Source organism: Strigops habroptila, chromosome 5 (genome assembly GCF_004027225.2).
Source record: "Strigops habroptila isolate Jane chromosome 5, bStrHab1.2.pri, whole genome shotgun sequence".
Taxonomy (NCBI): domain Eukaryota; kingdom Metazoa; phylum Chordata; class Aves; order Psittaciformes; family Psittacidae; genus Strigops; species Strigops habroptila.
The window spans coordinates 7,648,888-7,674,403 of record NC_044281.2 but is presented as its reverse complement, the minus strand read 5'-3'; the positions used below and the strand labels follow the sequence as shown (position 1 = coordinate 7,674,403).

At 37.0% G+C, this 25,516-nt stretch overlaps 1 protein-coding gene across 10 annotated transcripts in view; it reads right to left on the bottom strand.

Moving 5' to 3' along the window:
- Positions 1-25,516, bottom strand: part of GULP1 (GULP PTB domain containing engulfment adaptor 1) — a 157,522-nt gene that overhangs the window by 99,801 nt on the left and 32,205 nt on the right. For 7 of the 10 annotated variants that reach the window (XM_030487876.1, XM_030487879.1, XM_030487877.1 and 4 more), the window contains exon 2: positions 6,877-6,997. The exons of 2 other annotated variants lie outside the window; for them this stretch is intronic. The gene's annotated coding sequence lies outside the window, so the exon portion shown is untranslated. Of the gene's footprint in view, positions 1-6,876; positions 6,998-11,758; positions 11,845-11,940; positions 12,094-25,516 lie in introns of those variants that run through there. One more of the 10 variants, XM_030487870.1, reaches the window with a different exon arrangement.

Genomic DNA, 25,516 nt, shown 5'->3' with positions numbered 1-25,516 from the left:
TCTACTACTATTTCATTAACTGATAGCTAAGTGGAGCTTTCAAAGCAGAAAGGAAAAAAAGGTGGAAATACAAACAGGACAGTGTGCCAACTTCCACTAACTTTATGACCCCAATCCTCAAGTTATGGCCAATAACATAGCTAGGATCAACAAAAGAGGATGGATGTCAATCCTACCTGTTCCACCCAGGGTTCAAAAGCAGGATTACTGTGTCCATGGTAATACTATGAATCACTGAATTTGTACATATTCAAGGCACTCACCATGGATTCCAGTGAAGCTCTACAGTAAGTTCACTCTCCCCACTATGTATATATATACATACAGTACACATGACTACTGAGCCAATTAGGTAAGTTTTTATTAATGTCTAGATCATGTATCAAGTTTTTGAGCCGTCAAAGACTTTCATAAACCCCCTCAAAATGTTATGAACAAGGCCGTCATTTACAGCCTAGACAATATTTAAGTGAAGCAAAATATCTGGCTCACATTTTCAGACATTTGTAAGCCTCTTGGGTTTCTGTACTTTCATTTCAACAGAAGTGTCCCAATTACCAAAACATTAATAAAATCAGGAATTATGGTTACAGAACTGTGGAAACATCATTTCTAATACATCTAAGACCTTGAATACACTTCGGGTAGCTCCAGTCTTCCCACTTCTCTGGTACAAAACAGTTAAAGGCAAGGATGAAAAGGAAGCAGCAACTTATTACAAAAAGGAAGTAATCCAAATAGGGGGAAAGCACTTTACTGCTTTTGTATTTCTGTTAGATCCTTTCCAACCCTAACTATTCTATGATTCTATGATTATTATTAACCTTTTTTAATTTAGTTATGGTACTTCTGTCTGTAAAAGGTCAGAATCAAAACAGCCTCCTAACACAGATTAATGTGATAAACAAATCTCTAAATTTTCCAATTCTGGAACTGAATTAGAGGCACTGATTTACAAATATAAAACCAAATAAACAATGAGAAAATAAATACAACATGAATTATAATACTGTACCTTGATTATTAACAAGATTATATGTTTTCATGCTAAATCCATAACCATTGAAATGTGAAATGCAATTCCTTTCCTGTCTCAAGAGCACTCAAAAAAAATATTACAGTTGATCTTTTCACTCCAGGAGGACATAAAAAATACAGAACCCTTCATACTTGTTAGGAATATTAACTTCAGGGAGAGAGATCTTAAAAGTAATCTATGAATGAAAACAAGAAGTGGCAACAGATTGCATCTGGAAGTTTAGAATGAAGTTTTTTTCAATTTCACATATCATGTAACCAGTGTCAGATAAAAACGAAATTACCTAATAAATAAGAATCTGCTGTGGAAAGCCATTGAGATGCTTACCACAGATGGATTGACTGGTTTTTAATTTAATGGTTTACACGACTCAAAAGTATGGAAGAACAGACTTGCATTTAAAAACAGAATTCAGGATTCGATAGACGAGGTCTGTGTAACTTCTCTGTCTACATTTCTCTCTATTCTTTACATAGAGATGTAAAGAATAAAATATAGTATAGAGTTGTCTCACAAAACTTGATATTTTGATTCATCTCTTTACTCATAGTGAAAAGTCTACCTCTATAAATGCAGAATCTGATAACCATTATGTATTCCTAATAAGGCCAGATGTCATATTTTCTGTAGGTAAGTAAAGAAAGGAAGCAAGCAGTTTTGAGGAGGAATTTCAAAAGCAGAACATTGTAACCCAAGTAAGCATTTAGATAGCAAACAGGCAACTACAAACACAGGCAAGTTTTCCAAGCACAGTTCAAGCAATATGGGGGCACAGGAGGAAGTCACAAATGCAAAACCAAAATCCATTCAGATTTTACTTGTTTGCTTTTTTAAACACAGATTACACGTATTCAGGATATTGACAGCCTTTTTGGAAACCACTTATGACACACTTATCTCCACCTGCCAAACTGAAGAGTGACTGGCTGGGTCACCATTGCATTCCTTGTGTCACTGCATTCTATGTGTGTTCCATAAAGTCAACCAGGCTATTCTGTAGGATTACCACAAATCATAAAGACTGGAGCAATGACGCAGCAGGGCACCTAAGAACTTCATTGACTGCATCAGGCTGCTGACACTTCTGAATGACAGTAGATCTCGGTACTGATGAACCCCTTTCTTCTACAGGCGAGTTCTCAGTTCTTACTATGAATCACTGAATTTGTACATATTCAAGGCACTCACCATGGATTCCAGTGAAGCTCTACAGTAAGTTCACTCTCCCCACTATGTGTATATATATATACATACAGTATACATGACTACTGAGCCAATTAGGTAAGTTTTTATTAATGTCTAGATCATGTATCAAGTTTTCGAGCTATCAAAGACTTTCATAAACCCCCTCAAAATGTTTATGTTATTTAAATTAACAGGGATAAAGCAGCTAGAATTACATGTTTCAAACCTACCTTAAACTAAAGGGTAATTAGAGTTTGACCTTACACATTACGCCAAAAGGCACTGCAGTGCACCCATTTATTTTAATAATACCACAAGAAGTTTGAGATTAAAATGATATAACTACTTGACTTTCAGAGATGCTAAAGCCTAATGCTGAACTAAAAATAAAAATAATGCAACCTAGAAGCAGGTTTAAAAGAGGATAATTGCCTATAAAGAAGAATGTAATTAGAAATGCATCAGAATCTTCACCACCTGCAAACTTGCACAAGTTTAACGGCCCTCTAAAAAGGAGTGACTCTCCCCCAAATGGCAGGATGCCTTTAATATATGTGACTAAAGGAAACTCAAGGTAGCACCTTGAAAGAGACCTGGAAGAAATTTTACATTTTCAGTCATTTGCCTGCAGCCTTGGATGGCTCCTTGCCAGTACCACACAGACCTAGCGGCAGACAGACAGGACGCATGGCAGCAGCTTGGTAGAAATAGCAAAGGAGAGAAACAGAGTTTTAAATAAGCAGATCATGGTCAGCAATACCGAGCACACAGATTTTTATGGGTACACCTAAACTTGTTAGCTCTAAAAACAGGATGCACATACAACCAAAGAAAAAGAACTAAAAAAAGATCCCAATCAGGCAGATATCTTGAAATGAACACTAGATTTCACTGCTTTTCCTGTACACTTAAAGATCTACAGGAAGAACTTCAAAATCCAAATAATGCACATAATAGCTCTGCCCTCCTATTTGAACACCATCTTAGTATGTTTTACTCACATTCAGAACACCATACAAATACAAAAATGGTTTTAACTGTTTTAAGGGCAAAAACATTTTAATGTATATATTCATTATTTATACATGGATAATATTACTTATTAAAACATACAGCTCCAAACCATGTCCCATCAATTTAGTTACCACCCTATGAGATGACGTTTTATACAGTTTTGACTTAATCATAAGTACAGCTACTTAGAAACAAACCTACACCATAGCTCCTGATTCTTCTACAAACTTTGCTAACGTACTTTAACTACTCACCATCTAGCCAGCTGAAAACCACTTCACAGAAACATAGCTATTCAAACATGTTTAGCTCTGATGTTACTCTATCACTAGTCATGTAAACAGTTTCACATTTGATTTTAACACACTCTTCAAGCAGTTGTGCTCCTCCTTGCCTTCTGTCCCCAAACACTCCTACTTAAGTTGCTCTTCTCCCACACTGGCACAGTCTTGCACTGCCAACTTCTGCACTGGCTCATACTGCAGTAATGAACTAGAAACCAAAGCATCAATGTACATAGGAAATCTTTCAGTAAATAAGGACTTGAGCAAAGTGACAGTCACACTTAGGCCCGCAGGCAGGTTGCTCCGAAATAGCCAGAAAAGGCATTAATTCAACTTATTTATCTTCAATCTGCCACCTCTATACAGCATTCTGAGACATCAGCTCAGCTTGATAAAACCACTCTGATGCTAACATGGTGACAAATTCTCTGTATCTTAGAAAAATTGTTTTAAGTAACTAAACACAGCTCAGCACTAAACTTACAAAAAATGTAAAACATCAGTAAATGCAAAAGTCAGAGTTCATTAGCTTGCTCTAAACACATGAAGACATTTTTATTATGTTCATTTATTTGAATAGGCCATTAAACTATAAATCCAAACAGAGTCTGGCCAACCAAATATTACATAAACTTTGATGAAACAAAGCTTTGCCAATGAAATGTTAAATAGCATTTCTGCGTTAAGTGCAACTGCTTTTTTAATCTTCCTTGAGATTTTAACTCCACATGCCTATTGAAAAAATGAACACAAGGAGCATTACATATCCCACTGGCCGCTCCCGCAGGTCTCTAAAGAGTACTTAACACAAACACTAATTTATGGTGTCTAACTCTTGGACTTCAAGTATCTCAAATGCCACTTCAGCGTATTAGGCCAACTGCTGTTTAAATTATGTGTAAATTAGTTGAATCATGACCCTGCACTGGAAAAATCTGCCTTATAGATCATGTCCTTAGGGAGTCGAATGCTGTAGTGACAACTTACCACTGAGCTAATCAAGAATCAGAAAATGAAGTTAAAATTAACTAAAGCAGAGGCACTGAAAAAAAAAATAATCAATAGTGTTATCCAGATGAACCAGGTCATGCATGCTAGAACCTCCTACCATTTACTACTACAGTACATTACTGCTACAGTAAAAATAAATTCTGACCCTCTGCAAAATAACACAGTGAAGTTGAAACATTTCTTTTCACTACAGGGAATTTAGAACACATTTATTAATTCAGAGTTTTTAGATCCTGTCACTGTTCAACACCTGATTTTGAAAATGTCAATGATTAATCCCAGCCCTAAACCTTTCTGTGTGTGAGCCTATGTATTTTCCATGTAATTTCTGCTGTAACTTTGCAACACTACATTCTTCATTTACTCAGTAACTGATGAACACTAAAACTACAAACACCTTTAAAAGCCCAAGGATTTGATATTCTTAAAATAAAGGACTCTGAACTTAAAACCAGCTTTGTCTTTAAATTCCAGTATTCCAAATACTACATAAGCCTTCTGCAAATCAGCAAAAGAATTTGTATCTAAGCATCTTAAATAAATCTGTTTCATGTAAGTCTATCTCTACTAAATGATTCTGTGTTTTGGACTGCTAATGAGTCCTGTCAACATTTTTTGCCAATGGGTCTGGCTTTGCCCTACCCCTTGGAAGGAGAGACCTTTTAGGTAGCCTTTTTCAAGAGCAGAGATATAAGAAGAATCCAGTACATACATGGGAGAGATTTTGAGTTGCTGTTGTCAGAAAGAATCTGTCTCCTCCCATTTGTTCCCAGGCTACAAGATCCTTTTGCAACTGACAAGCTTTGATTTTTATTTTTTTTTTTATTATTATTTTTCTCCATGCACCCCTTTTTTTTTCCTCAGCTCCCATCTGCCCCATGAGAAAGGTCTTTTAATAAGGAACTCTTGCCTATATAGTCAAAGAGGCTAAAGAAGAAAGCTAACTACTTGTATACCCGTTGTTTTATCTCAGAAAGGAAGTCAAAAATGACAGCCTTACATCCCAACCATCCATGAAATAAGAACCACAGGACCTGTCTGAGATAGAATCAGGAAGTAACAGCATGAAGTCGTCAACACACACACTGATTTCCTGAAAACCAGCAGTAACTGAAGTCATCCTTGCTCATCCTACAAGATAAATTCAAAGCAATAATTCAAAATTCAAGGAACTTTTACTTGAAGCATAGCATTTGCGTAACACCTTGGAGACATCAAGATACACAAAGGAGGTCAGAAGGGAACTGCACACTACTGATCTGTCTTTAAGAAGTAATGAAATCATGCAAGCACTTTGAAGAGGCTATAATATCATAGCAATAGCCATCTTGCTGCCAGATTAAAGATAACCTTTGGGAAAGCCGGCAGCATTGACAGTCTGACTCAGCCTAATCTGATTTTAGCTCTACACTTTCTCAGAGGTACTTCAATGGATTTGAGGATTTATAATCAAATGATGTGATATGCACTTGCTCTAAAGCACATTGCTGCAATTGAAATAAGACAAGAGAAAGTTTTTATTAACCACTAGACTGCTAAACAAATGTTTTGCTTATCCTCTCCTCAAAACAACAAAAATTTGCCACACAGTTTTAGCTTACCTTTCTTTCAGCTAAACGAAACACTCAGTTTTCCAGAGCCTTTTAGTTTCCTACTCACACTTAGAAAATATTTAAATTATTTAATGTTTTTAACAAGTATATCACAACCACTTCCATAAATAAATTCTTATCCATAACATTCTATGTCCTCAAATTTTGCCTTTTTTCCAATAAATCAAGAGAAACTCACAGGTGCTGCCTTTCCTTTATCCAGACAAGCCCTTTTTTCCTAAAGAGAAGAGAAGCAAGGCAATTGCAGCTTCAAGAGACTGTAGCAGTGTTTTCAATCTAAGCAGTGTGTTATCAGCTGTGGAAAAGGGAGGGGCAGGAAAAAGAAGGAAGGGTGGGGGAAAAGAGCACAAAAGCCAATTTGTAATAGTCATGCCAACAAGCATTATTCTGTCACTCAACAAAAGGGTTAGTGAAACACAGTTACTTAGACTGAGAGAGCTCCGGGTCAACAACTTGGTCCTGCCATTCACTCAACAGCTGACTTCGTCTAACGGGTACTGTTTAATATGGGAAATGGACAGAAGCACCTCTCTAACCCCCAAAGCCTATACTTAGCCTTGTGGCTTTGTTACAAGTGCTTTAAATGGAAAACAAACAAACAAACAAACAAAATGTAACTTGAATAGTTCATCACAATCTTAAAATACCACTCTACTCCACCAAGAAAAATCAAACATTTGCATAATCCTTTTCTGTAAAGCAGTTCACAGCAACAATTAAAAGGGCTTACCCTTCTGCGTTCAGATTTCTTGCGAAGGTACAAAGCAGACACTAATTCTCATGTGGAATAGATGACTCATTTGTCAACATTTTTGAACCTTTGTTACTGCTGCTTTATAGTTTTTCATGCACTGGAATAAAAAGAAACAGTGACAGATGTAAGATGTGAACAAGTGTATTATCAAAGCACAGAAATTATTTTCTCATATTTAATTCTTTTCTCAAATGTAATGGGTAAAGCTTAATGGAAGTAAATTTCACATAATTTTAATACAATTTTGCTGGGAAGATCTAACCAGACTAGAACGTTGGAAGCAATAGAACTCTATGTTCGAATAGGAATTCCAATTCAAATCTCTTCCCATATTTTCCTTATCCACACTGTCCTACACCAATAAAATAACCATTGAACACACAGAACAGTAGTTTGACTGTTTATTAGTTAAAAGAGAATGCTGTGCTCCCACAGATGCTAGGAAATGTGTTTGTAAATTTAAAAAAGATCCTGGGAGGTACCAGCCTGTCAGCCTCACCAATCTGACTGAGAAGATCATGGAACAGATGCTCCTCAAAGCTAAGCTAAGGCACATGGACAGCAAGGAACTGACTCCAGACAGCCAGCATTGCCTCACCAAGGGCAAGTCCTGCCTGACCAACCTAATAGCCTTCTATGATGGAGTGACTACATCAGTGAACAAGTCAACAATCATGGATGTCATCTCTCTGAAATTCTGTAAGGCCTTTGACATGGTCCCCTACAACATTCTCTCTAAATTGGGGAGATATGGATTTGATGGGTGGACTGTTTGGTGGATGAGGAATTGGCTGGACGGTTGCCACTGAGTGGTCAACAACTCAAGGTTCAGATGGAGATCGGTGATGTGGTGTTTCTCAGAGGTCTGTACTGGGACCAGTACTGCTTAATATCTTCATCAATGACAGACAGTGGGATCGACTACAACTTTGGAAAGTCTACAGATGACACCAAGCTGAGTGATGCAGTTGACACACCTAAGGGATGGGATGCCATCCAGAAGGACCTGGACAAACTTGGGAAGTGGGCCTGTGTGAACCTCATGAGGTTCCACAAGGCCAACTGAAGGTCCTGCACCTGGGTCAGGGCAAGCCTCAGTATCAATACAGGCTGGGGCATGAAGGGATTTAGAGCTGCCCTGCCAAGGAGGACTTCGGGATACTGACAGATGAAAAGCTGAACATAAGGCAGCAAAGTGCACTCACAGCCAAGGACAACTGTATCCTGGGCTGCACCAAAAGAAGCATGGCCAGGAGGTTGAGGGAGGAGATTCTGCCCCTCTGCTCTGGTGAGACCACCTGGAGTACAAAGATGATCAGAGGGATGGAGCACCATTCCAATGAAGAATGGCTGAGAGAGCTGGGATTGTTCAGCCTGGAGAAGAGAAAGCTCCAGAGAGACCTTATTGCTGCCTTTCAGGACTTAAAGAGGGCTTACAAGAAAGATGGGGATGAACTTTTCAGCAGGGTCTGTTGCAATAGGATATGGGGTAATGGTTTTAAACTAAAAGAGGGTAGATTTAAACTAGATAGAAGGAAGAAATTTTTCACAATGAGGGTGGTGAAGCACGAGACTAGGTTGCCCAGAGAGATGGTAAATGCCCCATCCCTAGAAATATTCAAGGTCAGATTGGATGGGGCTTTGAGCAACTTGTTTTAGTGGAAGATTAGTCCCTAATCATTGCATGAGGGATGAACTATTTCACTCAACAATTTCACTTGCTTCCATAAGGCCTTTATAGGAATACCAAGATAATATGTTGCTAAAATGCATTTGCTTAAGATAGTATGTTCTGGAGTTACAACATATAAAGATTTTTCCCTTTATCTAATCTGAAATCCATCCTGTACCATTTCATCACCACGACAGTACTGAACTCAACAAGCAAATGCTATACCCTCACACTGATGCTCTATTTCTTACATTTTTCTTCAAATAATAAATGCAAAAGGCAGAGAAGTGATAATTTCAGCTTTTGCAGTAACATGTTTGTGATCCAAATCTGTACTATTTAAGAGTTTGATATTCCAGACAGAAGATAAAACTATTAACCTATTCCACATGTAATGACATCGTGGCTCTACTTGAGCCTGTACAGCCAAGCACCTCCTGTCTCCCTGAAGACAGCAGAAGCTCTAAATCCTCAGCCCCCTCTCTGGAAACTCAGGTTTTGAAGACAGCATCCACTCGAACATTTTCTTGTCTACTGACACAGGATCTAACCCAGAAACACATATTTAACTGTCGTTCACACCTAGATCGACAATTTGTTTGTGAGATTTAAATTATTGCTTACTTAAAAAATAAAAATATTAAACAACTTCTACTTGCCTCTCCCTACTACTTCTTGTAAGCTATATGGTAACAGTATTTCAACAGTATTTTTCACAGTAAAAGCAGAACAAGAGAAAAGGTCATAGAATGCTCTGGAAGGCACTCATTAATGCAGCATTCAAGACTGGATCAGAAGCAGCAGCGGAACTGGGTATCACTGACCAATGGCTCTGCTCTTTTTTTTCTTATTTGCAGTTCACTCTACAGTGTCTGAAGCCGTTGACAGCTGCCTGCCAGCAAACTGTTATTCACAAACTCATTCATACTGCACTGTCCACAGTCACTGTAACCCATATTTCAAGAATTGCATTTATAGAGCAGCTCTCAGTAAAAGGACTTAAGGCAATTCGCCAGTTATATCCAAGGTGCAGACGTTTCAGAAACCATGCAGAGAGGTTCTTAAACTGGAATTGCCAGAGAAAGGCATGTAAGTCCCTCTGCTATGCTCTGCTGCCGTACAGAAGCTCTTCAGCTTTAAGTAGTTGGTAAAACAGTATTTGTAACATTAAGTAGCACTACCTCTCCTCAATTACATATTCTGATTATTATAGTAACAATACAAATATTTATAAAGCGCACTACATGTAAAAATTGTAAAGAATTTTTTCACTTACACATGTCAAAAGATTTGGCAATCATGCACAGGTTCGTAATACCCACATCATATAACAATACATGGGAAGAGAAGCACACTTGAGACTCAGCTATCAAAATACATTCCAAATTATACAAGTCCCAGTACGCAGTGTAAGTTCTTCCTAAATATTTCAGGTTTACTCCACCTTCAAGAGAGGGCAGAGCCTCTTTATAATTATTGCTTAATAGAAGCTATACCGGTTTTAGAAGACATCAAATAGCATTTAGTCATGGCTATAAAACCTATGCAAGGTACAGTATACGCTTGACATCATCTCAGAGCAAAATGTTCCAAACCATTTAAACTATGCTCTTTGAAAACTCCTGGATGAATAACTAGTGTCCTAGTGGACACATACAGCAAATCCAGTGCGAATACCTTGATTGATTTAAAAAAAGAAATCCAACCCTTAAATCCATATGAAAGGAAAGTCTCCACAATCCCCAACAGTCTCAGCTGAGCAACCAGTCCTCTCAAAACTCCCCTTTCCAACTTTGTTTACATCCATTCCTGTTTACCTATCTTCTCCAGTTCACAGATGCATCCCCTATTGCATTCTTACAGAATTCAAATGTAATTAATATTTTCATCTTTCTTTTGCAAAATATTTTACATTTTTCTTCATTTGCAAGGTCATGAAAATAACTGTTATAGATATTCTGGTCCAGCAGATATAAAAAAGAATCTCCTATTCCACAGATGGGATTAAAAGTCTTCTGTTTCTCAGCACCTTGGTATCTGTGCATTTCATACTATAATTTGCTTTATTTAAATACCCATAAAGTAATGTTGAAAACATAGATTTATTTTTTTTTTTAATTGGATCTGTGGTATAATGTGAAGTAATCCTGACTAAGTCATAATACTAACATGTAAAGGCCTAAAGTAATTCTAGGGTGGGTGACAGAAGAGAAAAAGCAATATTGAAGTACTCAAAAGAATTAAAGCCCCTGTGTAATGCAAACACTAAAGTATGTTCTGTAAAATAATGAGCTACACCAGATTAAGGAAGGAAGCTGCTAGAACATGCATTAGATAACAGCAACCATATTTGAGTCAAAAAGAAACTTCTTGACATTCATCTGACATTCATCTACACAACCTGCTGCGCATATAATCTTCCAAAAACAGTTGCAGGGGGGGAAGCTTTCAAATATTTGCTGTGGTGTTAAGAGCTTCCAAGGAAATACAAATAAGGAAACCAACTGGTACCAAAAAAACAAAATCCACTAAGCCAAATTCTTCTCTTGAGGTTAATTCAGGGCGCAGGATGCTAAGGTGCTTCTCAGTGGAGGACAGTTCTGACTTTTTACAGTTCAAAAATCACACTGTCCTCTGTACAAGGAAAAGACTATGGGGGTAAATAATATAAATTATTGAATTCCCAGATTAGACAGTCATTTGTCACACTTTAAATAAGAATGTATTTGCAAAGATGAAACTAAAAATGCAGGCACTCAAGCTGGGAAGAAACATCAAAGTAGAATGTCGCTTAATTCCTCTGTATGAGAGGAATTTATCCCAGGGATAATTTGAAGATCTCTAAGACTAGAGAAATGAGCAAGAGATACAGCCCTATCACAGGATGCAACAACTATTTTATTCCTACATTTTAATTAATGCCCAAATAACAGTTAGAATATCTCAGACCAGAGCAAGGAAAATCTCTTTACATTTGCAGAGAAGTCTCAAAATCTGACTGCACCCTAAAGAATCGAAGGCAAATTGAAGAAATGCAATGTGTCTAAAATCCTACTTATCCTACAGCTTCTTGATAGGCAGCAGGCCCAGTTAAGAGCACACAAGTTGTTTTAACCCCTTAATTGGGATGCTTAAAACTGTTTCAGAGCACATTATCTTCAGGACATAGATTTTTATTTGTCTCACCAGGTATTCAGGCAGTGTATCACCACTGACAAGCCAGCAGCTGCAGGACTCAGCAGAAATCATTGCTTCATACTCCTCTACAGATACTGGGAAGAAATGCAGGGGCATTTTAGTCAGCTAGCAAAAGTCACTGGCTAATCTGAATTACTCTGCTCAGCACAGACAAGCCAACTATGACTCACTGACTAGCCTTTACCACTGTGACAAGGGTTGATCTGAATGCCAGAAAATAGTCCACGTATCCATAAATAGTCCATGAATCCTTCTTTTTTTCAGACAATACATTTTTTTCTTGATGATGTCATGAATTTATTTTCCACTTGTTCTATTATTCTTCTCACTAAAAACATCAAAAATGTAGAAATTATGACAATTTAGATGCTGGAGTGCTGGACAACAGAAATTTTCATAAAAACATGAAAGAAAATGAAGCACACAAATCAGACAGGCCAGTACTTGAGAATTAAAATACAGTTCTGTGCTTATTTTTTATCTGACCATTAAATGTCACCTAACTGTGACTCAATTACTGACCTGGAGAATAGAGATGATATGAGCACACCAAGGTGAACACTCCTGGAAAAATCAGAAAGAGATTTACAAGAATTTTCACCTATTGGTCGAAAGTATTTATTATGGAGGGCAACTAAAGTAGGGGAAGATGACAGAAATTAAAATATGTTTTGCTGTGTGCTAAGTACTGTGTATGAATACAAATCTTTTATTACTATATCTCATTTATTAATTTAACCCTAGACGAAAATATTTACAAGAAAGTGAATCAAAACAATTATCAAACAAGAACTCCATACAGTTCTACCATGAAAACTAATACACAGCCCCTTGCCTTACAACAGACAATGCCATCCTCGAGTTCATTACCTAAGAAATGATTACATGTTTTCCCTCAATAGCCAGTCTTCACGCATGTACAAATCCCTTATTCTCAGATAAACTGATTTGCAGAGATGGATTCATATGAGATAGTTGTTTACAAACATAAATACAAAAGCTTGTCATGATACACTTTAACACATATTAAAAAAAGATGCCAGAGAAACAAGAAAAAATCCTGCCCAGCTAACACTTATATTCTGGTACAAAAATGCGAGATGAGAAATCTTTAAAACATCTACAGTGACGATGAAAAAACACAAACCAAAATGTTCAACTGTCAGAATATTTTAATTCATGCGGAGATTTAAAAAAAAGCTTTTCTAATCTATACTTACGCTAGCTCCAAAACAGCTACAAGATTAAATAGTTTCAAGCAGATCATGATAGTCCTATGAGATCAAAATAACAAGTGTTAAATCAGCCCAGTCATTCACCACAAAAAATTATGCATAAGGCAGTGAATGACTTTTCCTTATGTCTCTGAGGAATAAACAGAAGTATGTATACATGCAAGCACATACGCGTGTGCATGTATACATGCATAGAGCACCAATGTACAATTTCTCTGCATTTTGTCCTGCAGTTTGTGATCTTAACCGCCGTGTTCCCAAGAGAGCATCAAAAGCAGGCAAGCAATCATTCCTTCAGCTGTTTGCTCCTTTCCTCTTCAAGTTCGAGTGGGGACGAGACAGAAAGAACAATGTCAGGCTCAAAAGCTGTTGTTTTGCAATCAAGAAGCCCAAACTTCTTCATTTAGGAGTCGGGATTTGGAACCCTTTTCTCTTTATAATGTAATTATAGTACCACTTTTTTCTCTACATGGCTTATGCAAGACCACTTTGTTTTCTGTGCACTCAAGCATGTGAGGACATCAGAGTTCCTCGCTTGACAGTAAAAATATCTCTGCCTTCAAGAGCAGCTTTGCCCTCTGAAGCTGTTCTGCACTGCACTGAATTTAGTCTCACAGGATCCCTCTTCATTATAAAACAGGTTTATATTGTAACTCTGTGTAGTGTGGGATTTACTGTTTGGTAAGGATAGTTTCCTCATACAGCTGCTATAGCCTGGCAAGTTAAAAGCATTACTTGCATTACCCAGAAATACTGCACATCCACTGCAGAATTAATCGAGGCAGATGAAAGCCCTGAATGTATCACACTCACCATGCAGCAAAAAGCAGTCTCTACAGCAAGAAACACCAGTGATGCCTTAAGGATGTACTGCAAATGCACCACACTGACTAGGAAATTTTGTGTGAAGATAGGAAACACATATGACTAAAATAATGAGTCAAACATTTAAGAGCTGTGAAATACTTAATGGGAAGCCTCTTGAAACATGACCAACAGAAATGAAAATAATAATAAAAAAGGCAAAACAACGCTTTAGTTATACTAAGCCAGATATCAGCGTGTACTCCAGACATTACTTGTTACCACAGGAGGAAAACAAGATAGTGATTATAAACATTGTCTAGAGACAGTTATCCAGCTGGGAATGGAGCTAGAGGAGACTCAGGAAAAGAATAGATGCAAACAAGTTAAATTTCATTGCTGGAAATGGGGGCGGCAGGGGAGAATCTAGAGCAGATGGCAGTACTAAATTGATTCTCCAACCCCACCTTGGGAAACATTCCCTTTACGTTTCAAGAAGGACCATATCTTGTGCTTAGTACGTTAAGTAAACAAAGCTGAAGGTTGAATGAGGAATGCTAGAAAACTTTTCCAGCTTGCTAAACTGACACACAAACAGAAATATAAGGCTGTGGTTAGGTTCAACTACCTATCACACTAACTATTCACCCCTGAAAAAGCTGTGGTTTTCAGGCTTTACTGAAGTCCACATTGCAATACACAAGTAAGATTATTTTGAAATAGCCAACACATAAGCCTCATCACATGTCCCAACTTCTCTTTTTAATTGGACTTTGAAACATCTTCATATTGAAGGCAATCTTATGTTCAAACTCACAGCCCTCCTCAGGTGCAAAAACATATTTCAAGTTTGAGACACCAAGGTGTCATATAAATGAAGCCTGAACTTTTCAGCAAGTACTCAACTTTGTTCTCAGACTTAGAACAGTTTTATCATTTAAAACCTGTGAAAATCCACAGAACTGATTGACACCTGCTCCCCACCCCCAGAGGAACAGTCACATCGCTATATTTAAGCAATTGCACACACTGATTTTTCAGCACAGGTGCTCTAAATCTAATAGTCCTATAAAAAACCTCAACCAAAACTAGAATTCAAATCTTTCTCTATAAGCCTCCAGCCTGCTTGTCTCAAGCTGATTTAAGGGAACACATACTCTGCTTTTTTCTCCTGTTTGGATGACAATTTTGATTTAAACAGCCTGACAAGTTACATATTTGGGGCCAGTTTTAAAGAAAATAATTATTTCTTTCTTGTGATAAAGTTTGATTAGGCTTGTGATTCGTAAGAAATTATTTAAATTAGGCCAGGTTACAGATGACAGCTTGCCTAAATCCATGCAGCCCAGAGCTGCATAAAACAGAATAGCTGAAGCATCACAGCCCTTGAAAAAGTGATTTACGGTTATTTAATCTTTCCACAAATGGGTGTAGAAAGAAAACAGAGTTGTTATGCCTGGAAAATAAAATTGCCAACACAAATATTGTAGCCTAAGTTATTTTCTACATGGCCATATTACTTCCCAATAATAAAATACATTGGTTCTGTATCCAGACAGAAAGTAGTGAGAAAATGTATTGAACATCAAAACATAAAATAGTTTAACTCTTCAATCCTGCATTTATTTAGGAAAATAAAATAATCTAAACAATTTGAAGTTTTCCATACAGTACATAAAAACATAGTAAGAGCTCCAAATCATACAATACTCAATCCCAACTAATCATTTAATAGGGTACAAATAGTGGACACGTATTGATATACAGCCACATTTGGAGCAACTGACAGTGACATCACCTACTATGAGAAAATGTCCTCAATACAGAAACTATTCAAAGGATAAAATTTATATCTTATGATACATTAGCTGCAGCTACTTTAATTACTGCAGTTATCAAAACTCATGAATAAAAGTGATGTCAACATCTATTGATACAGAATTGTTCAGAATTGTTAATCAAAAATGCCTTCATCATTAATGCTAGAGAATTTTGTACATTGACACTCAACCAACTGCTAAGGATTGGCAGGGTTCAGAGATTAGCCCCTGCCATCTGCACATGAATAAGTATCAAGTCTTCATTTGATTAGTGTAAAAGAAGTTACAGTGATTATAACTAACACATATAGAGCCGCATTTAAAGAAAGACTAAGGAAGCGATTTCAGTCCACAGGATTACTGGATGAGATACAATGACATCTTCGGAACATACACTGACCCTCCAGATATTCCGTAGCACATCACTTCTAATCAAGGCAAACACTTAAAAAAAAAAAAAAAAAAAAAAAAAAACCAAACCATAAAATCAGAATAGGCTGAGACACTAGCAGTTGCCACCATCAAAGACTAACATTAGTGAACCTGTCTGAAGGAAAAAACTCCATCCAGAGTTATAATTCGACTCACCATCTTGGTCTAAAAATCTGAAGGTACACGATTCAAACTGGTGAATGATTCTACTTAGTTGCTTACTTTTATTTTTCCTTCTCTTACCTATCAGTTTTCTGTTCTGACACAGCCATAACATAGAATAGTAGAAAGTGAGAAATTGGTTTTTTTTAAATCATTGAGTTCGGCACATGGAGAGAGTGCTGGAGGTAGCATGCAGGGGACAAAGACTTTGATTTAGATGCTCTCCACTGTACCTTGATCCACAAGAGATGTTCAGAGTTGTGGGAGGAGAGTCCAACGTGATTCAAGTGGTTGTAATTTCAAATGAGATAGTCTAAGGTGCTAGGGAAATCCAGGCTGGGGCTAAAGAGCTCCGCAAAGCTGTGCTTAAGCCATTACAGGGTGGCACCTTCCACTAGACCAGGTTGCTCAAACCCCTAAATGTAAATAAGTAGACTGTATCCAGGAAAAGGTGTTGAAGGCAATACAAAAAACAGAACTACCAAACTACAAACCTACATTTAATTATCTATCACTAAAACAAACTACATAGAAATAATCTGTGATTCTGTGATTCACTACATATTTTAATCTAAAATAGAGATATTGTATAGGTAGTTACACAATGGAAAAATTCCTGTAGCAAGAAGTAAAACAATTATTTAAAGTATTTTAGATGTGTTTCTCAACCGTATCATCAAATATAGATTTATAAAACGCTAATAGCTTTAAGATAGTTAAGTTCAATTTTCATCTGAATTTTTAAAAGCTCTCACAGTTTTTTATTTGCTAAATATAATCCACTAGAAAAGCCTGTTTAGCTGTAATCAGTGGCCTAAAGCCAGGTAAGATTCCAACTTTGTTTTACAAATCACATTACATAAAGCATGGATAAACCTAAGTCATAGTGAAAAAATATATTAGATTGATAATACACTTCTAGATGAGAAGCTCAAAAATTATCTGTGAACCAAAACTATTGATAGGATTAAACTTAAACATCTCCAACAAACAAAAGATTAAAGCAGAGTAAATTCTAGATGCTACCTATAAGAAACACAACACCGTATAACATTCTTTCAATATCGTATATGTTTAAGTAAGGATCCCATAGCCAACCTCATTGCAGATGCTCAGCAACACAAAGATTAATAGTGTTACTAGATGCCATACGTCATCACTCTTCCCCAAGGTCTCACCACTAAAGCAAGCAACTCTCTTGAGTTCCCATGAAATAAGTGGCATCCTGTAGTATTTATGTGGATGTGGAAGGCTGTTTTCAGATTCCATTTACACTAGATAAAAACAATTCCCTCTTCAAACTCAGCTCTGTTACAGTTAATATCCTCCAAGAAATCAGCAAACATCACTTCCATCACCACAGCTACATTTCACATATTCTGTACGGTTTTAAGCAAACCCACTCACACTGGAATGAAGTGTGATATTCCCAGTCAGGCACAGGCAATACACTTTATCTTACTCTGATTCCCAATAGCTATTTAATGTCTCCCTCTAAAATGCAGTATTTGGCTATGTCATTATTTGGATGCAGTAACCCCTGCAATGGATGAACAGGCCAAGGTCTTGGCAAGGTTATTTATCACTGTAAATGCATTCAGTCTGACCTGTCATAGAAGCAGGAAGATATGCAGTAAGTTAATTAGGTAAGAAGATAAGGTACAGCCCATTCCTTCCACTAAAGCTTGTTCTGATATTTTAAAATGGGTGAAAATTATCTTCACAGAAACTCTACACTAGTTACGAGTTCTTTGGTAAATTTATGTTCCCAAAATATCATCCTGATTCTAGTGCTCATTTTTCAGTCAGTAAACTATTTCCTCCCCTCTCGCTATTTGAAACCATTTTTCAGTTAATCTGAAATTTTTAATTTTTCCCAACTTTAATTTTTCCCTCCTTTGCTTTCTAAAACCTCTCCCCTTTGAGATGACAGAAATCACAATTTATACTGCCTAATGATGGGGGATCAACACCTGCAGTATCCACAATTTCTGGATAGGACTACTACAAAGACCTTGCATTTTGAGCTCTGCAACAGACTGCCTGTGGACAGCATAGCATTCCAGTCAAACACAACTACAATGGAGTTCTGGTGATGTCATACTAAGCAAATGCTGTAATAAATAAGGGAAGATATTGCTCCTAAATGCTCTCAAAATACAATTCTGTTGTTAAAAGGTCCAAATGTATTGTACAAAGAGGCAACTGTTATATACTCAAAACCTGCATTGCTACTCCATAGCCCTTGACTGCAGCATTTTTTGTAATATTGTAACTTCAGCCCATGAGCATCTTCTTGTCACTTTAGGGTTTGAATCAACCCCTCCTTCCTAAAGGAGATGGAATATGTATCCAGTATTCTTTCATTTGGTAACCTTTATGATTATCAAACATACTTAGCAAAAAGAGATAAAGAATAGGACATCCCCTCTTACTTTTATATTACAGGTGTGTCTGCTTCAAACATAGGCTCAAGCCTGTAACTGTCCACTTTCTCACCAAGTATTATGGAGAGGTAAAAGCCTGATGGACTCATTTGGACAGTTCAATTTTGCTTTTCTTAAGACTATTTGTTAGACATTGTCATATTCTTTAAGATGTGCGTTGCCTTTTCATGCCTAGAAGCACACCGTAATATTAACACCTTGCCCTCCTCTCTCAAAGGTATGAAAAAAATTCAGGTTGTACTACAGAATTTTAGCCTTGCTACTATTTCCTGAGTTTCCTCAAGACACAATATTGCATTCACTTTAACAAAGATTAATATTTCATTATAACAAGTTAAGTCCGGACAATCTTTATGTGCACAAGTAATGATCAAAAGCACAATTGCCAAGTGGGAAAAACAAATCATCTTGAGATTTTGGGATTCTATAAGGCATATATATGCTAAGTAAAATACTACAAACCTATCTACAAACATACCTACTACAAAAGTAGTAGCTAGAGCTTCTTTATACAGATATTAATTTTAATCTGCAGGAAATCCATTTGATCCGAGCTCCGCCTTCTGTAGCAGTATGCACGTCTCTAGGAAATACATTAAAAAAAAAAAAAAAAAACCCCAAGAAAACCCCAAACACCTCATCTCAGTATTTTTCCATTTCAGATTAGAAGCAACCTAAACCTGCAGCAGAGAGAGCAAGCAAATATTTGCCTTTTAAAACAGCCAGGTATAAAAACTGTAATTCATTCTTGTTGTATAGAGGAAAAACATGGATAACATTTTTAAATATGAGGAAATCATATGTATGCATATAGTCCAACAGTAAACAGACATTTCTTCACAGAGATCTGGATTACCAGTATACTAAAACTAGTATTTAACTGCAAAAATGCAGCTGACCTTCTCTTAAGGCACGGTAGTGACCATACAGTCAAATGCAAGAGAAATTGAGCCCAACTAGAAAAACATTAAGATATGTACACTCAGGACATGAGATATTTAGTATCTTAGCTTAGACACTAGCAAAATATGGAATCAGCATATTATAACAGTGAAGTCTTTGGTCAAGTAAACTTCAGAGTCTGATAGAAGACTTTGCTCACTTTAATGGCCACTGAGTTAAATCAAACTTCCCTCAGTAGGGAAGAAGCCAGTCCAGCAGAGAAAGAACTGCAAAAACTGTAAGAGTTGGTATGAAGAATTAATAATACCAATATGGAATGCTAATTAAAGGAAAAATACCCTACCTCTTATTTCACCTGCATATTTTCTATAATAGGACACTAACTGTAGCTCTTGAAACCCAACAGCACAAACAGAGCCCTACCAAGCCCCTTAGCACCAAGACAAGAGCAAAAGTTTTTCATCAATTTCTACAGCACTGCTAACAAAGTACTACCCCTAAGCAAGACTGTTGGGTGAACAAAGAAAAGACTTTTTGATCTATCACAGTAAGGTGGAATGAGACATGAAAACCTCTTTCTTGCCAGCTCGTATCAAAGCAGGTTATTAGCTTCCTGAGTGAGAGAAATGCCCTGGATGTCATCTGAGATCATTAAAAACCCCTGGTTAATACTTAAGCTCCCCTGACAGGTAGCTGGGCTGGGGGGGGAAGTTGATGGGAGCCTTTCCCTCTAGCTAAGTATAATCTGAATCAGACTTCTAATGCACCAAAACCCAAGAAATTATTTTCTTCTTATTAACTAACAAAATAATCATTAACAAAACTTTAAGTGATTAACATATCCATGTTGATAATCACTACAAAATTATCTTTATTTGAAAAGTACTTTTCATTTGCTGTAGCTGTAGAATTAAATTATCATGGCTTTACGAATCACTGGCCATATGTCAAAATAGGTTTTCTATAACAGGGCTTGTAAACAGACCAGAATCCCAAGGGCAACCTTGTGTATCAAATCTATACCTCTACCACAAATAAACACACTAAAGCAGGATATTCATTGTTGATAAAAGCATAAACAAAACTCTGAACTACAGATTTATTGCAAGAAACATTGACTTTGTGATCATATAAGATGACAGACAGATGTCACAACTACCACTGTGAAATTTCAATTCGCATAAGCAATAACAGTTAAATCAGGCGGTGACTTTTATTGTACTGGAAAAGCTGGAATTACAGCATTAAAAATCACCCAAACATTTCTACACAGTAAGCTTCTGAAGGCATTCTTCCTGTATTATACATGAAAGTGTCTTTTTCAGTACAACCATTCTGAGTAAGAGTTCTAAGATCAAGGGATTTTTAGTCAGCTCCTTTCGCATATTGCCTATGTTATCCAACTCCCTCCCTTCCCCCGGCTACTACATCAGTGTGAAAGACATATCAAGAACACACTTCCTAAATATTTTTTGCCTTCTTTCTGTATTCCTGCCAGCAGCACAATGTCTAACCTTGGCATTTGCTATAAATTCTATTCAAACTTTCCTCTGTTGTAAAGTACTTGCTTTTAGATATCCCTGCTCACGTATCAAGCAACTTCCAAAACTATGCCGCAAGCCCATTTCTCTCCTCCCTTATTTTTGCAAAAATCTCCCTGTACAAACCAGAAAAATGTAAGTTTTGCACTTTTTCCTGGAGTGCATATACTCCATATTTTTGCAGTGTTAGAATTTTTAGGGCTTTGTTTATATTATAACTAAATTTACTGAAAAAAAGGCAAGCCAATTAATAAATTTTTTTATATAATTCTTATATTCCAAAAGTCAAGTAAGATATGACCTTCTTGAGTTTATATAAGCAAATCCTCAGAATTTACAGAGGTCCAGTTCAAACTTCTATTTGGATGAAATGTGAGAAACTGATAGGTATCAAGATGATTTCTAACAACAACTTATTTCAAAAAAACACAACCACGAAGTTCACAAGCCAGTTCCAAAGGAGTCTGCATGTCTCCCCCTGCCTGCATTCTCCCACATGGTGTACATTTTACAAGATCAAGTACAACTGTTCATTTCATGGTGCACAGAACTGGAAAAAGAAAAAACAAAACAAATCATTATATGACCACTTTGATTTTTAATTAAAAGCTAAACAGCTACTACAATACCTCTGTTCTCTCACAATTCAGTTATTCACTAGAATTCCTATTCAGTGGAGTATTACATTTGATTTACAGTATTGTGTTAAATTTCCTTTTGAGAAGTTCCTTCAAAAGGCTTCCTGCATCAGGAAGCCTTCTTTCTGGAAGCAACCACTATTTAACTATGCATGTAACTACTGAGTTTTTGGAGCCTTTTCCCCTGCTCCACATCAATGATTTAACAGGAATATGGTTTAGGATTAAAAAAGGAAAAAAAAAAAAAAAGCAATATTTTTCAAAGAAAGCTCTAAAGAACATACAGCTAGGACCATCTATTAACTAATTATTTCAACTGGTCTGCTAAAATACTGAACAGGTGTCCACTAATCAGGTAGTTGGCTCCTGAAAAATCACCAAAATATACTCATAGCCCCTTAAACAGTCTGTTTAAATCCACATGCTGATGTCTGGCAACTATATCAATACATTTATAATAGCAAGTTCCTCCTGTGTATTCAATACATACGCACACAGTGTTCCTAATTTGGACACTGATAAAAGCTTATGCTTTTTGCATACTGCAAACTTGCAAGTACTCAAAAAGCATCTGGGCAAACCTATGCCCATGAAGTTCCCTTAAGCACAAAAGAAATCATCTTTGACCCAAGTTCTCCTTGACTTACTTATCACTAAGAAAGTAGCTCTGTGTGCTACTTTATTCTTATACTGTTCCCCAACAAATGATAAAGAAGAAAACTAGTACACAAGCAGGATAGCATGAAGATAAGGTATTAATCTGATTGCACATGGCCATTCTTAAAATTTCTTCTCCAGCTATAGGTGTATTCCACAGCAACTATAGCCTTTGTTGTTCAAGTCATCCAATACTGAAGTCCATTGCTCATACTTAACTGCTTTATGATGCCCTCCTATGACTCCAGGTTGGCCTGAGCTAGAACTGAATTTGTCCAGTGAATTTGTTCTACAAAAAACTGCCAAAAACAATCCAGGGTTTTTCAAAACGTAAAAGAAAAGTTTTATCTAAACATCTGTGATAATAAATTACCCAAGAAAAGAAAACCCAGGTGTGATTGGTTCAACAAAAGCCTTTTTTCCCTGCTAATGAATGCCTTCTGGGCTCAACTTGAACCAAGTCAGTAGGTTTGCCAGCCTGTAAACTACCTTAGTCAATTCTAGTCTTTATAGAGGACTAGTCCATAGTCTCTAGGGCTTTGCTAGCTCTCTCAGCTCCCCACTGCAGCTTCTGAACTTCATGTAAGCTATGACTTTCTGCAGCATTTGCCAGGTACTATACTGTCTCTGGAAACTCCTTTCTCATAAGCAGACCCATCTGCCCTGAGGAATGAAGTTCTCTCCCTTCTTTCAGCTGGCACTTCTGACTCACACACTCTTAAAAAGGAATTCAAGCATACAAGGAAAATGGAAAGAAAACTGAAACAGTTTTTCAAGCACAATTCAGTATTATCACAGGGGTCACTCTACCTCAAGGAAAGGCAACAACCAAAAAGGCACCTGATCACAGGTACCATGCCTACACTGCCAGTCCTGCTGTTAAAGCTAAACCACACTAAACTAAACACCACCACTTCAGAACTTTTTATATTAATATTTACTACAACAAAATACAAAAGGTGGTGAATGAAACAGACCAACTGTGCAAAAAAAGAGATGAGTAAGATGCTCCATCCCCTGAATTTCCTAGGTCCTGTGTGAAGAACATAGCTGTGTTTTCAACCTCACAAGAATGAGAAAAGCCCATGATACTAAGAAAACAGTGCTACAAAGCACTCTACTTGAGGTTCAGCCCAATGCATTGGTGAAGGCACCAAAGTATTCCCAAGCACAGCCTGAAACCACAAATGATAAAAAGTTAAAATACCAGTAACATAAAGACCAAGCCTTTCTTGCAATATGGCTTATTATAATAAGAAGGACAAAGTGAATCTGTACCTGTCACAATCCTAAGAAACAGCTCATTTCTCAAATGCCATCACAGGGAGTTATTGAGTTTTGAAAAAATAAGACAAATGCAAGAAGCACAAATCGAAGAGAAGCTACCTAATAAAGACATTCACTATGATGGCAGAACCTTCTACAATGCCAATGGGTGAGCAGTTACAAAAGTATTTTGGGAGCTTATCTCTGGACCTTAAGACCACATCACATTGTAGCAAAAAAAACCCTAAGCAAAGGAGACTGTTCCAAATGCAGCAGCCAAAAACATACCAGAGTGCAAAGCTAGGAAGCAAGAGCATTCCTAAATTCATAGATCAGAATTACCTATTGTACCTGTCACATGCCACTAAATTTTATCTAGGAAAGATTTCCACCTCCAAAAAGTTAAAGCGAAACCTTCCAGTTTCAATTTAAACATTTCAAAGGATGGATGCAATGTTGTTTCCAAATGGTAGTTTGTTCAAAAGATTAATCATCTTCATTGTCAAAAACACATGGCTCACCTCCAGAATGAGTTATCCAGCATCTGGTTTAGTGACTGATCCCTGTTATGTGTCTCTCTCCAAATGAAAATATGCATTACAACCTGCTGTTTTCCAGTATAGCAAAGGCATTTCTCATTTTTGTTTCTGATAAGCATTAAGTCTCTAATTGCCAATCTTATATTCATTTTTATGGATCTTCTCTACAGTCGTTCAGTTTCTCAACACCTTTGCAAGCAGACATTATGGTCATGGTTGTATTTTAGAACCAAACTTCATTAAGACATAGCACAGCAAAAATCACCTACTTCATTTACATTTCAGCTCGCTCACTCTAACAGGCTACATCCTTCACCATCTCTTGTCAATATGCAAGAAATACAATGCACAAGCAATTCAGACTTAGAGGTGTCACAGGAGGCAGCCTCCTTAGAAATCAATTATTACAGACATCAGAGATTGGTAAGGCCTTAAACACTAATACAACCACAGATATCAGAACACCTTGCAGTCACCTATATGGGCCTGAGGAAGTTCCAGTGGTATCTTGAGGACACCAAGAAAAACCCAAAACAACCAAAAAGCCCTCAAATAAACATAGTTTAAGAAGTAGCCAGCCCAGCTGAGACTTCTGGAGCAGAAACAGTATCTTCTTAATGTCAGCGCAGTCAGCAGTACCATCTGCTGTAGCTCACCTGTTTCATTTAACACCTCTTACATAAGGTTGACAGAAACAAGAACAGTATTTTGAGAAACACAAGCAGTGCATTAAATATATTTCTAATTCCCTGGCTTACAACTTTGTCAAATATGCCATAATGTACATGTCAGAAACAACGTGGCTGCAGTACCTGCTTATGAGAAAATTACCATCAAGAAAAAATGCCATTCAATTATACCATAAACCCACTACCACTTATCTGCTTAAAAACCAAAAGAAACAATGGAATATATAATTTTCTTTTTTTTCAGCAGAACACAAAGATATTGCAACTAAAGAGGCCACCTAGGAGGCTCCAAATAAGAATTCCCTCACAGAAGGAGCTGCCAGGTTTCATTTCACCTTGATGATACTGGACCCTAATAACTTCATTCAAGCAAATCACAGAAGATGCATGTCTCTTTTACAGCAATGTAAACAAACATAGCGTGACTGCAACCTTCAGGCTGCTGCTTACTTTTAACAAGAGGGATATTGTTAATGCTAGAGAGGTATGAAAGTTCATTAAGCCTTCATGGCTGTAGCAGTGGTCTTTTACTTTTCCTCTACTGCTATTCCCTGATCTTTTTCAGAACTGTCTTGTAAGAGATTAAAGCTACTACATTTGGCAGCAAGATGTT